The sequence below is a fragment of the Pygocentrus nattereri genome, chromosome 10 (genome assembly GCF_015220715.1).
Source record: "Pygocentrus nattereri isolate fPygNat1 chromosome 10, fPygNat1.pri, whole genome shotgun sequence".
Taxonomy (NCBI): domain Eukaryota; kingdom Metazoa; phylum Chordata; class Actinopteri; order Characiformes; family Serrasalmidae; genus Pygocentrus; species Pygocentrus nattereri.
Genome location: NC_051220.1, coordinates 25069527 through 25082994, shown reverse-complemented (window position 1 = coordinate 25082994; position 13468 = coordinate 25069527). Strand labels below are relative to the sequence as shown.

Genomic DNA, 13468 nt, shown 5'->3' with positions numbered 1-13468 from the left:
CTTTCACACCAAAGAAAATAAACAAATCAATAAAAATGTATGTCAAAGATTTAAAAACATACACATTAATATTCATGGTGTCTTTGACATCAGAGGTCATGGATGTTTCTGTGTGTCAGCGATGAACATTTTTTTTTGCTTTGTTTTTTTTTAAGCAGAAAGGGCTGTTACACAGTGCCTGTGTCTTTGAGGCACGCTAGCTAAAACATGACTTTGTTGTTGTTACTGCTGGTTAAGTCTGTTTCGTCTTCTTCATCTGTGTGTTTAATAAAAAGTGCATGTGAGCTAAACTATAATTAAGAACAAAAAATGCTGTTCCCGAAAAATGACTGAAAAAAACAACTCATTGTCGTGTGTAAATTAAGTAAAAACCAGAAGTGGAGCTTTGGACTAGAGGTTCAGATCCAGGACCAGAGTGTGGAACACTCAATGTTGAAAAGAAAGAAAAAAATTAAGATGAATTCTACATAATTCCTATTGCTTTCATGGCCATATCAATAGTAATGAATAACTCTATAGTGGTTCTTGTCCTACAGCTTTATAGTAGATAATTCAGATAAGAGAAACCAAAAGTAGCTCTAGGACAATATCTCAAAAAACCATCCTCTGATTGTAGTTCTAGATTGAACAGTGCAAAGCCCCAGGGCTGTGGTGAAGAGCAGCTGGATTGCCTGATTGCCCCTGAATTTTGAACAAAGAGCAACGCAGCAGCCTTTGTTTGAATGTGCTACAACAACAGCTGAGTCCTGATTGGAGATCCCTCTAGAGCATATGCAGCTGAGAGAGGAAACTCAGTACACACGTTACTTTACAAATACTCAGCACAGTTTGCTGTTTGTTGTGCCGGTTGAACGAGCAGTAATAGCTTTAAATTCTGACCGTGAGTGTTTTATCTAGTCCACTGATTCCTCTGTTGTGCACATGGTAGTGTTTTCCCAGCTCTAACACACCTGATTCAATTAATCAGGGCCCAATTTCCCAAAAGCATCTTAGTGTCATCTTAACTGGTAGAGCGAGTGTTCAGTGTGATGCTCACTGAACAATTTAAGAATTACCTTTATGATAAGATGGGAAACCCAGCCGAACTAACTAACCCTTTAGAACCCTTTAGTTGCAGTTTTTCCCAGCGAAGGCAAAAACGCATGGTGTAATTTAATAATAACTGTTTCTGACAGAAAGAAGCTGAAAAAGTACAGATTCTAAGCTTTCATTCAATAAAGGGTTTGTGTTTGTGTAAATAGAAAATATTTTATTATTTGAAATTCATAAAAAAAAAAAAATACTGTTGTGCATATTATACACAGAATGTAAAGTGAACAAACGTGTAATTCATTATGTGATTGTTATTATGGCTGCATGAAGAATTGAATTTTTATTGATATGAGTTTCCATGATAAACACATCACGAAGACCTGATAAAGTGTAAAACTTAAACACTACTGTTTTCGCAGAGGCTAACTTTATCAGTATCAACTGATTTTAAGCATTCTAAACCACTAACGCTACATCACTGATAGTAAATACACAAATAACATAAAGCTTTTCAAAAAGTGGTTATACTGCCATGCCTTGTTAGCTATCAAATAACTTCAGCATTAAAATCAGGTTGGGGGGGCAAAATCAATGAAAAGCATTCCTAATTTTAAAAATCTCCTTAACATTTCTGCACAAAAAACTGTGTAGGAAACTTTAATTGTAATTCATCACATCTCACATCATAATGTCTAACAACATGGGACATTTCTTGTCCATATTGTCCAGTCACAGCTTATACATTTAAATAGTAGAAGACAACAGAGAAGCATGAAAGGAATGATTGATTGGTAATTGGACAATTTATTTTAAAAACATGCTAAAATATGATGTGTGTGCTGCTGTGATTTGCCCTGCAAAGCTTGACGTAATCATTTAAACGTAGGAGTAGTTAGGCCAGACTATGCAGTTTTTTGGACCAATCATATGTCTTTTGCATTAACATTACATGCAGTTAAATTGCAGAGTTAAAAATAATGATAAAGACCTGATGATTGTAGCAGATCCTTACATCCTTGGAAGACACAGCTTTCACCAAGTTTTGATGAGTTCTCTTTGAATACTCTGCCAGCACACTCACAAACATCAGATTTGTGTGCTAAGAGCAGGAATCTGACGCACAAACAAACAAACGTTTGTTTGTTTGTTTAAAACGTTTTTCTGCATGGTCTATGCAATTACATCCCTAAATCTTACATAGTGTAGCTTACAAAAAAAGTCTTGAGACTTTGACTAATAGAAAGGGATGGAAATGTACGAGTGTATTCAAATGGCCCACACATTGTGAGCTTCAGGTTTAAAAAAAAAGGCTTTCAGAAACATCCAGAAAAATCAGCCAATTTGGCTGTAAAGAAATTGTAACCAGCCATAAAAAACATCATGGTCAGTGCATTATAAGTTTGACAACAGGGTTAACAAGCCTTTCTTGAGTGAAAGTGGTTGTGTTAGGGTGGAAAAAATAAATGTGCAAGATAGAGGTACTCTAGGACCAGGGCTGGGATGTTTGGTGGTTTGATAACTTTAGACAGGGCAACCTTCACTGGCACACCCACTGAAAGACCACCCAAAGACTCCAAATTTATTTGTAGAGTTCAGTCCCTGAAGAATAAACTTAAAACTCTATCTACAGGCAGCAAGGAAACCCAGACATGTGATTAACAACCAGTGGATACACCAACACTCAGTGTAAAGGCATTAATGTATTGTATTAAAGGTTTGGTCAGCTGCACTGCTCAAGATGAATATGGATTATTCTGTTATAACCACAACATCCTCCTCCACAGACGATCTTTTTCACAATAGTGTCTTTTCTCAGCTGAAGATTCATTATTTGCTTGGGTGAGTGGATGATTCTGAAGGAGGACAAAGGAAAAGGGTAAAAAAAATCCTGATACAGCAGAAAAAAGAGCCATAAATAACAGCATGATCACTAATCGAATAAACAGACAAAGTCTGTCAAATAGTCAGTCGGCTAAAGATAAATAAGTACTCGAGTCTCTGCAGAAGAAGCTAAAAATGACCATGAATAAGTATCAGGTTGAGTGTTCTCTTTCTGCTTGATCGCTGCATGGAGGAGATGAGTGCCGCTTCAGCATGCGCCCTTATTCTCCTGGTTCATGTTTGCTCAGTGTCGTCTTGTGAGGTTGCTTGTTTTGACTGCAAAAAAAGTGGGTTACGCTTGTTTCTTGCCTCAAAGCCACACAGCTTTTGATTAAAAATGAGTCCTCACATTTTTCACATTCTTATCCCACCTTGGAGAAGGGTTATACAGTAGACAATTTCCCAAACGACGAGGTTATCCTACAGCTGCTTGAGGATGCTTGCTGTCTAAGCCAGTTAACTTGGCAACTGACTTTGAATGATTATGATGAAAAAAACCTCAGCAATAAATCTTCAAACATTTCCCAATATATTCTACAAATATGGTGCTCCCTTTGAAATGTGTGCTGCTATGGCTGAAAAGTGGGATTAAGCAAAAAAAAAAAATTGGGTCCTCCAACATGAAAGCAATCTCTCCAAGTCTTTACATATATGACTTGCATTTCTCTGGGTTCTAGAAGGTTCTAACTGAGAAGAATGAGCACTTTCAGAACCATCTGTTAGGCCCAAGTGTTAGCGACAAGGTGGCTTAAATGGCAGATGATGAGAAAACCCTTTCTGAGAACAAACTTGATGAGATAAGCACAAGATAATCAAAGCTGACATTGCATAACAATGTTAACCATGGCAGGCATACAATGGGATGAAAATCCAAACTGATAGTTTTTCGGGCCAAAAACGAAGCCCACGCTTTATGCAGTGGTACAGCGCTGTGGCTCATCACAACATAAACTTTCTGCACACAATATTCTCTATAGTCATACTAAAAAGGACGCTTGAAAATCTGAAACAAACGCTAACAGTCTGAGATGATCCCAATTAAGCCTGACTGGATGTGACGGCGTGTAAGAACAGCCTGCTGCCTCGACTCCTGGGCTGTCAGCAGTGATCACAGCAAACACACTGCCAAAGGACATGTTTCAACACCAGGATGGAGTCAGGATGTATGGCTATACATATGCAACTTCTGTGAATGTTGCAATTTATAAAAAACAGTTCAGAAGACAAAGTTAATTTATTTTAAAAATACCAGTGCAATCCTTTTTAATGCCATTATCAAGTTATGCATTTTCAGCACTCTCCAATAAACCAAGTACAGTGAAACCTGAGTACTACACTTATAATACTATGAATAATACTTAGAATACTTACTATAATACTTAGAATACTAAATCGTATAAATAAAACTATGTATATCCATAATGGTAAATTCTTAGCTATCAATGGAACTTAATGTAACCAGATTTTTCTAATTCTGTACATTCTGTTGGTCTGTTCATCTCAAAATATTAACAATGCAAGAGGCAACTGAAATATTCAAACAAAACAAAAGTCTAAAATAACAAACAGAGATACAAGGTGGTGACAGTGGTAATATACTATAAGAACATTAATTAGCTGTGTTGTGTGAGTGACAGAATGCTGCTTCAAGTTACCCATCTTAACACAGCTAGCCTGGGAAGCTAATGTTCTCGCCAGTGCCACACATACAGCATCGTCAGTTTTCTTTTGATTAATTCAAGGTATCTTGCATGAACCCACTTCTTTATTTAACAATAGAAAACAGCACCAGGGCTGTCACTAGAACTTGGAAGTGTGAGAATGGTGTATTACACTGAACACTTATCAACGCATGTAGGTTCACTGGTTGTTTTGGACAGTAAATAAAACATCATAAACATCAAAACTCCTTGTTCCTATTCTTCTTCTTCTTTCGGCTGCTCCCTTTAGGGGTCGCCACAGCGGATCATCTGCCTCCATCTTGCCCTATCCACTGCCTCCTCTACTTTCACACCAACCATCTCCATGTCCACCTTCACTACATCCATAAACCTTCTCTGAGGTCTACCTCTTCTCCTTCTACCCGGCAGCTCCATCTTCAACATTCTTTGCCCAATATATCGACTATTCCTCCTCAACACATGTCCAAACCATCTCAACCTGGCCTCTCTGGCTTTATCTCCAAACTGCTCCACTTTCACTGTCACTCTGATCTGCTCATTTCTAATCTTGTCCAGCCTTGTCACTCCCAACGAAAATCTCAGCATCTTCATCTCCGCCACCTCCAGCTCAGCCTCCTGTCTTTTAGACAGAGCCACAGTCTCCAAACCATACATCATAGCAGGATGCACTACTGTCTTGTAAACCTTCTCTTTCACTCTTGCTGCTATCCTTCTGTCACACAAAACTCCAAAACTCCATCATAACTCCTGGTTCCTATTACTGTAACAAAATGCAAGTCATGAAGTTTCTCTACAATGAACCATTTTACATCAATCAAACTTGTGGTAACAATGAATTAGGCAGATATTTTGAATTGCAGATAAAGGAAGTTATTCTGTGACTTGCAGAAAGAGTCAGTAAACTGGAACTCAAGTACAATCTGTATTTTTCTTATATAATGTGCTAAGCTGTTGCACTAAAGCCTTTGAATAAGAATTCTTATTCTTGACTAAAACACTGCAAGTTATGCTAAACTAAATATGTCATCTACATCTGGCTTAAAGGCATAATAAACACACACACACAAACACAGAAAAACACACAGGCATACATGTGCACATGCATACACACTAATGACTTGCTCACTGACTTGACAATAACACAACTGTACAGTATGTTGCCAAAAGCTACCAATCTGTCACTCATGTGGCCCTATGTTTTTCCCTCTATGAACTCGTCATTCTGACAGGGAGGTCAAAGCTTTAGTGCACAACTGAGCCTGTGTGTGTAGTTTCTGTCTGGGTTTGAATGCAAGAAGCCCATGCTTACTAAGACGAAGCCATCATGAGAGCTTTGCATGAGTTTGATGTGAAGTGGTTTGCTGCAGAGAAACGTAGCCTCTGATTTCCTTACAGTGGTGGTGATAGGAACCAGGGGTTGCAAAGTCTACAACATAAATATAGCTATTTTATTTACTATCCAAAACCACCAGCAAACGTACACGTGTTCTGAATTTTTATTTGTAGTGCTGATGATGGTTAAAAAATGGTAAATCTAAAAAATCAAGTTTCATTTGGACACTACTTTGCCTTACAACACCCTGCATGCACCCCTCCACCATTAATTGATTAAAATAAATAGATTAAAATACATTTTCAGCCAAACCTCAATCACAAAACTTTCATAAAACAATGCACCTGACATCAGGCAGCATATATCTAACCATTTCATGTAACGTCTTTCCGTGAAGGAGCTTTCAGAGGTGTTAAATACTTCAGACGTCTGGTTCCTATCGCCACCACTGTGAACAAATCTGACTGCAAGTTTCTCCAGAGCATTTCATATCAAACCACTCTGAATGACTTTTTTACATCTCAAACATGTAATTATGTGGAATTTTTGAAAAACTGGTAAAGTACCCCTTTTATATATGGTAAAGAACATTTATTAGAAATTATGCAAATTTTGGGGGGTCTTGGGATGATGGCCACAAAACGTCAGTTCAGCTACAGAACTTAATCTTTTAGCAGTGCTGCCTATTGCCTAAACATCTCACCACGGCTCAAAAAAAATTGTAAACTGTAAAGCTCTACTGTCTCACTCTTAAAAATGGATTCTTTAATAAAAGCAACGGGTTCTATATGACCACTGAAAGAACCTTTTGGATGGTTAATAGTTTTTCTCTTTATTGGAAAAAGAGTTGTTTATGACCCAATGACCGCTGGGATAGGCTCCAGCTCTGGAACAACAGAAGAACCCTTTTTGGTACTATATAAAACCCTTTTCAAAAAGGTTCTATAGAGAACCATTTATAGCACATTCTCCATCAATCTGAAGAATGCTTTAATCATTAAAGGGTTCTTTAAGTGTCCATGTTTCTATGTAGAACCATTTTCTTTACTAAAGAACCCTTGAAGAACCATCATTTTGCAAATTACTGTCTTTTGCGTATGATGAACATCATGAATTTAAGAACTGTTATGATTTGGAGTTATGAAGTTCATCAAATCTGTCGATTTTTTTTATGTACTAAATACAACTGAAGTGAGAAATGAAGCGGTGACCTGCGTGTGCAACACTTCTATAGTAGTGGTTTATATATACTATACTAGTAATTTGCTGACCCACTGCATTTATAAAACTTTTCTTTAAGTTGCAATTACATTTAGCATCATCAAAACCCATCCATCCATCCATTTTCTAAGCCGCTTCTCCGTCAGGGTCGCGGGGGGGGTAACAGACGACTTCCCTGACTGGGAATCGAACCCAGGCCTCGGCGAAGAAAGCGCCGACATCATCAAAACATTTTTGAAAAATATTTAACACAGCATGGAGATCAGACAAATAAATTATTTTAAATGTATTTCAGACAAAAACAATATACAAACTGCCACTGTAAAGGGCAAAAAACTGATATATTGAACATGGATCAGAGAATACATTATGTTATTCCTGTTAATAACATTTGTTTGTTGGTTTTTAGATATATGATAATGTGATAACTGTAACTTCACATGTTTTTGTTCTTTATTCATGTTGGAACTCCTGACGTTGGTCCCCTCACACTAAATTTACACCCCTGCCTATAAAGATTCCATTTCTGAGATATGAGGTTTTGTTATAACAGTGACAGAATGGAAAGAGTGCAGCTGCCAGCTGTTAAGACAGTTCTAAATGAGGGTTGCTGTGCAGGGGCAAATCTGTGGCAGACGACAGTCCCGGCTGAATCTAGTGAGTGCTCCCCATGCACTGAGTGGTTCAGTGTTCAGACCACCTCAGCCAATGCCATGCTACCCTCACCCACGGCTTCTGGGCTGAGAAATCATGACTAGTTGCGGGTCTACTGCAGAGGGATGTATCACGTTTCAATCTCAGCCAAGAGCACCATCAAATATTCATGCATCTGTTGCACAGAGATGCCAAATACACAACATTTTCGCCTTGAACTGTTTGTTGATGCTCTCAGAAATGTATTTCAAGGCTTTAAGTGTGGCACCACTATGTTCAAATTCCTAAAAGGCTCCAAAACATATGCAGCTGACATAAACAGTGTTGTTCCTTTGTTTGGAACCCTATTAACACCAAACAAAGTAGGAGAATGGCAGATATACGCTTTAAAGAAATGGTTCACCAAAACATCAAATTTAAGGTTCCCTTTACCTAGGCCTTGTACGATCATAAACATTTTAATAGATGATTAATTCCATAAAAATGCGATTAACACATTTGTCTTTTTTGTTTATTGTACCGAACTATTAAAGTACAAGCCTGAAGTGTTTAAACTAACTGATTAGCTATTTTGCTTATTAGCTGTTGAAGATTAGTAGCTCCCAAGTGAGGCATAGCTCAAGTTCAAATAAACAAACGTTAATCACTGCTACCCTCTAAATGTATTACGGCACCAGTCTGAATGAGTCTAAACAACTGCACTTACTTATTATATACAAGTTGTGATGACTGAAAATGTAATCGAATATTCTAGGCTAAACTGATCAACACTCTGAACAACCTTTTATCATCATTTGACCTTCTAATGTCAGTTTTCCAAGTGACATAAGGTTTGGATGAATATTTTTAAAAAATGTAATAAAAAAAAATCTCTATATATTTTATATATATATATACCTACATACTTACAAATGACATGTTTCATTGATGTTCTAAGTGAAAATAAGTACACATCCTCTACAGAGAACAAACTACTGCACATTTTAATGCACAATTACTGTTTATTACTGATTTTAGCATATTGTGGGGGGGGGCAAAAATGTGGCCTTCGCAAAAGTGATGGCATCATTTGTAGTGTGTTGATATAACAACATATATAACACTAATATGGTAAACTCAAAATAAATAAATAAATAGAAGCTGAATCAAAATTTGCAGAGAATGTTTGTTCCTTGTGCAGGATGTTAATGTTTACTTAGAAAAACAAGAAAAGTTACTTTTACCACAACATAAACTGTTCAAACATTTATATACATATATTTAAGCTTGAAGAACAGTCATTGTCAGATTTTTGTATCTTACACAAAGCACTGAAGGTGGATTTAAACGGCTGTTGAATCACAGAATGACTCAGACTTCTAGTAGCCTCCACTGCAAAACTACAGAGGCAAACTTCAACTTCAAAACAAACACTGGACACCAAACATGTCTTGGCAGACTGACTATGTTTAAGATAAGGGAAAAAAGACAATATAAAAATCTATATAATATTTGGATAAATGATTCCTTTAAAAGTCATATTGTCTGAATACCCAAAGATTTAATTTGTAACTGTCTTCAAATCTAACCAACCACTGAATACATTTCATCTCCACTTGACATCTACATTTGTTTCTAATCAAAGCCAATGTATATCAGCAGCTGCAGTTACTGCAAAAGTGGTTATTGGTGTCTCTCCCGGAGAAGTAGCAGAGATCGTACGCAATCTTTTGCCACAGTATCATACAGCAAGTAAATAAGTATTTCAATAAATCCTGAACCATGACACATGACTCACCCATTAGAACTCATGAGCCCCCAGTTGGCCATTCTGAAACCACCTCCACCAGTAACAGGAACGTCCTAGCACTTATGCAAGAAAACATCAATCAAGCCTGTGTTTCTCTCTCTCTATCTCTCTCTATCTCTCGCTGTCTGTTGTGTGTTCAGCACAATACACCAATTGTGAGAACAATGAGTTGATCCTCTAATATTAGCATGTGTTAAAAAAGAACAATAATTATAGAGGCAAGGTCCTTCTAACATTTGTCCAATGCTAATGAGAAAAGCACTGATGTTGAGGTGAAGAGCCAAAGACATCAGAGCATGGCAGGTGTGCATTCTAATGCTTTATTCATGATGGCCCAATTATGAGCTACTATGAGCATTCAGACAGAAGTGCAATGACATTTTAAGCAATATTTAAGCCTTTATAGACACCTTGTTGATTAGGCATGGTAGTAAATGTCCACCCATAGTAAACTATGCATGCATTATCTATATAGGAGAAGTGAAATAATTTGTTTTGGTTAGAGAAATTGGCCCTTATGCCTAAATGATTGAAGAGTGTGTTTATCTTTTGGATAGGCTCTGTCAATGGATAAAAGCTGCAAATGCCACCTATCCATAGTTTTCACTGAGGTCCAAACCAAATTGCAGTTCTGGCATTTGTTAGTTCATGAGGTTTGGGTTTGAAAAGCACTGTCACAGAAGCTTTCTGTAACATTTCAACTTCTTGCAGCACAGGAAGTGTGTAATTGGTTAAGAAGCTATTATGCTTTACTTTCAGGCCATGAGCATGAGGATCAATGTCTCCATATGCAGGCTTCTTACAAATATCTCATGCCTGTCTAAAGCAAAATAATGCCAGTTTTTCCCCTTAAACAGTATTTGATGATGATGATGGTGATGATGACTGCTATTTTGGAATAGCACAATAATTTACATAAACGCAGATTTTACACAAATGTTCTTTTGTTTTCTTTTACATGCCATGTGATTTTGTTCTTATGGCTTTCCCTTTATTTAAAGGGTCCATATAATTTTATATAAAATGGAACTTTTCTCAGTTTTTTAGATAAAAGAATTAGCTGTAGTTCCCATAAACATTGCTAAAATTTAACTCCCAGGTCTATACAGTCCGCAAACAAAGCCTAAGCTGTAAAAACAGCCCTTTTTTAACTTTATTGCCATTAACTCACATTGACTGGCTATTAACATTTAACAAATTCACATTGAGATTGGGGCTTCAATTAACATGCATGTTGCAGGGACAGAACATGAGCACATATACATATCCACACATTCTATCACATTCACATATACTCACGGGGAAGGAGGAAAAGGAAAAAAAGGCCCACCCCTAACTAAGGTAAACAATAACACGCTTCCATCTTCTTATAAAAACAGGTACTTTTAATTGTAGTTGGGCTGTCATGTGTTCCATCATATAAACATGAAATGTCTCAGGAAGATCTTAGGTTCACGCAAATAATGGACAGCTCTGCTGAGCTGAAGGATGGATGTTATCAGTTGCCATTGCCATTCAAGAGGAGTGATCCTCAAATGCCAAACAACCCCCAGAGGGCCGAGCACAGAGCAGTGTCACTAAAGAGAAAGTTTAGTAAAAACAATACTTTCCAAGAGGAATACAGGGTATTCATGGATATTATTTTGAAGTGTGGACATGCTGAGCTTGTACCTAAAGAACAATTTGTCTATCATCCAAAAAAAGGCACTTTGCGGGTAGTGTTTGACTGTTCTGCATCCTATCAAGGAACATCTCTCAACAGTGAGCTTATATCTTTTTTGTAAGGCCCAAACCTTACAAACTCTTTGATTGGAGTCTTAGTGCGTGTTTGTCTTGAGAATGTGGTCATTTTGGCTGATGTGCAGAAGATGATTCATCAAGTCAAGATTTCTTCGTTTCTTGTGGTGGAAGGATGGGGACATCATGCAACCCCTCATGGAACACAGAATGATTGTTCATCTGTTTGGGGCGACATCATCATCACGTTGTGCTGGTTATGCCCTGAGAAGAACAGCTGAGGACAATAAAAGCAGTTTCTCAGCACAGGCAATCAATACTCTTCTGAGCAAACTTTACGTGGAAGACTTGTTGTAGTCAGTGGACACAGAAGCCCATGCCATTCATCAGTACCAGGAACTGAAAGCACTTTGTGCAGCTGGAGGTTTCAACTTGACAAAGCGGACCAGTAACAGTCAAGTGGTTCTAGCTTCCATCCCTGAGGCTGATAGGGCAAAGGAAGTGAAGGATCTTGACTTGGACATTGAAGACCTACCAGTGGAGTGAGCTCTTGGTGTGTGATGATGTGCTGAAAAGGATGTCTTCAAATTCTATGGGTCTCTCAGAGACCAGCCATGTACCAGGCGAGGAATTCTGTCCATGGTCAGTCCTATATATGTCCCACTTGGATTTCTTGCACCCTTGACCTTTCCAGCAAAGCATATTTTGCAAGAATTATGTAGACTTCAGAGTCTTGGAAACTTCAGTATTACTTCAAGCCAAAGGACTTTGGAAACATCAAAGGTGCACAGTTGCACCACTTCTGTGATGCAACTGAATCTGGATATGGTGCAGTGACATATTTAAGACTGACTAACAGCTGTGATCAAGCACATGTGGCCTTTGTTATGGGGAAATCTAGATTGGCACCATTGACGTTGATGACTACCCCATATTTTGAGCTTACTGCTGCTGTTTTGGCAGTTCGTATTGACCACATGATATCTACTGAATTGCAGCTGCAGCTGGAACAGTCCAAATTTTGGACAGACAGTACAACTGTTCTGAAGTACATCAGAAATGAAAGAAGATGATTTCACACCTTTGTTGCAAACCGCGTCAACATTAACATGGGCACATCTGATGTCCTCCAGTGGAAACACATTCTTGGTAAAATGAACCCAGCAGATTATGCTTCCCGTGGACTACATGTTGTTGAGTTTCTAAAAAAAACAAGGCCTGGATCAATGGACCGACATTCTTGAAAGACTTACCACAACATTGGCCTTCCATCCGAGCTTGAAATCTCCCCAGATGACCCAGAGTTGAAAAAAGAAGTGGTTGTGGTCAACACCACTATCACAAGCAACTGTGACGCCACCAGCATTAATTACTTTTCAAGTTGGAGTAAACTCAGGAATGCTGTAGCATGGATGGTCAAATTCAAGAACTTGCTCATACAACTTGTCCAGAAAAGGAAGGATGCCATGAAGATGCCAAGCTTCCTTGTCCAGGAAAAGGACAATTTGGAAATGTTGACTGCATCAACAGCATTAAAGCTTCGGAGGATGCTTGGTTCTATGTCACTATCAGTCCAGGACATTGATGATGTGGAAATAGCCATTATGAAGTTTTGCCAACATCAAGGATTCCCACAGGAAATGGCACGCTTATGCAATACAAAGAACGTAGACAGGAAAAGCTCTATCTTCAGGTTGGATCCAGTAATCAACCAAGGTATCCTAAGAGTTGGTGGTCGTCTAAGCAAGATGGCGATGCCAGAGGAGCAGAAACATCCTGCCATTTTGCCCAAAGAACATCATGTTTCAAGGCCTGTACTTCGACATATTCTTCAGCAAGTTGGACACAGTGGAAGAAACCACATGCTGTCAACCTTACGGAAGAAGTACTGGATCCCGTGTGCAAATTCTCTGGCAAGGAAGGTCATGAATGGGTGTGTTTCCTGCAGGCGGCAAAATGCACATACAGGTGAACAAAAGATGGCTGACCTGCCAGTGGACTGTTTGACTCCTGACCTTCCCCCTTTTACCTATGTTGGTGTTGATTATTTTGGACCAATAGAGGTTAAAAGAGGGCGTGTCATGGCAAAGCGATATGGTGTGATTTTCAGTAGGGCAGTTCATCTGGAAGTGGCACACT

At 38.3% G+C, this 13468-nt stretch overlaps 1 protein-coding gene across 5 annotated transcripts in view; it reads right to left on the bottom strand.

Moving 5' to 3' along the window:
• The window catches only part of tmem63c (transmembrane protein 63C), a 51973-nt gene that overhangs the window by 36095 nt on the left and 2410 nt on the right, over window positions 1–13468 (bottom strand). The window contains exon 1 of one of the 5 annotated variants that reach the window (XM_017711824.2): window positions 9581–9677. The exons of the other annotated variants lie outside the window; for them this stretch is intronic. The gene's annotated coding sequence lies outside the window, so the exon portion shown is untranslated. Of the gene's footprint in view, window positions 1–9580; window positions 9678–13468 lie in introns of those variants that run through there. 5 annotated transcript variants of the gene reach the window in all.